A 1,609-nucleotide genomic window follows, 5' to 3' on the forward strand; every position below is an offset into this window, starting at 1 on the left:
AGGTAATGCCTGGATTGTTCCAAGCCCAAGACTGTGGAGAACTAAAGGAAAACCCAGCATTATGAATCTTTGAGCACAGCCCTGCTGGGAAACCGCCCTGCAGTCACTTGTTGATGACTGGAGGAGGGACAAGAGTAGGGAGAAGAACGAGGACTGAATGTGACACATAAGCAGGGATGGCCTACATTCCATAAAGGAAAAAACTCAAGGTCTGCTTTTTCTGGTGCCGGAAAGTTAAAACCCATCTGGTGCAGTTGAAAAGGTGTGTGTGTGTAGTGGGGGGGGGGTGTTAGGGAGGAGGGGCGATGAGTCCAAAGGATGAACTCCATCTGCAATTGTGTCCTCAACTGCTTTCCCCTGCTAGCCACACGATATTTGTGGCTGGCCTGCCCTGCTTTTGTTATCAAGCCCAGAGAGGGCAAGAGACTAGCTCGAAGCCACACTGCAAGTTGGCAGCAGAATCAGGCCGAGAACTCTGGATGCTTAGAAAGCTTCACACAGACCTGAGAAAGTACCAAGGGAAGACCTGTTCGCTAACTGGGCAGCACTCACTGCATGCCAGCGCTGTTCCAGTGCCCCAGCCAGGGCATTGCTCCCTGTGTCTGTGTGTCTTCAGTGATGCACACAGGTGACGGATTGGCTTTTAATAGCATGCTTGGAAGGTTGAGGCCACCCAGCGGCACCTAGAAAGAAGGGCCTGCAAATCTACTTCAGACCAAGCAGCCTTTCCAGACCCTGGGGAGCACAGTTCTTCTTGGACACACAAGGAGGCCAGGAGTTGAAGTTGATTCCATGATGTAGTTGATTCCATGGTTCCCGGTTGTAGCTATACCTAGAGTCACATCCACATTCATGTTTATATCTCTTCACTCCATGGGGTGTTCATGGCTCCAACTCTTCTGAAGCAGACCACCAGGATTTTGTTTAAGAGGCCTCTGGATAGGTTTGAACTGCCAACCTTTTAGTTTGTAGCTGAGTGCTAAACAACTTGTGCCATGCAGGGTGCTAAGCTCAGAAACTCAGTCGGTGCTTCATGATCTCAGTTGGAATTATAGAGAGGGTCAGTGATGACCCATTGACTGCTGGGTAATTGTTGATGTAGTCTCCCTGTGCAGACATGTAAAGTACCTGAAAACTTAAAATCCAACTCATTGAGTGCATCATCCTGCCGTGCGCCAGCCCAGCAGCATGCTCTGCTGGGGACATTTAGCCATGCCTGGAGACATTCTGAAGAAGGGAGTCGCACTGCCATCTAGTGGGCTGAGACCAGGGATGCTCGCTTAGCATCCTGGTGCAGGGAACAACACAGCCCCACAAGAACGATGTTGGCCAAAATGTCAGCAGAGCTGCCACTGGGAAAATGGTCTAGTCCAAGCGCTGACCTTCGTAGAGGAAGAAAGCCAATCCAGAGCAGCTAAGTGACCTGCTGTGGGTTGCACAGCCTGATTCCAACCCCAGTACTATACCCAAAGCTGTTACCACGCCCAAAATTAAACAGCAATAGCTGCCCAAAGGCCTCTTAGTTTGAGGACCAAGTAAGACAGTAAATGAGAAAGCCCTTTGACAAATGTGGCATGCTGCACAAACATGAGATGTTATTACCCAGGAT

Source organism: Tenrec ecaudatus, unplaced genomic scaffold (assembly GCF_050624435.1).
Source record: "Tenrec ecaudatus isolate mTenEca1 unplaced genomic scaffold, mTenEca1.hap1 Scaffold_254, whole genome shotgun sequence".
NCBI lineage: Eukaryota > Metazoa > Chordata > Mammalia > Afrosoricida > Tenrecidae > Tenrec > Tenrec ecaudatus.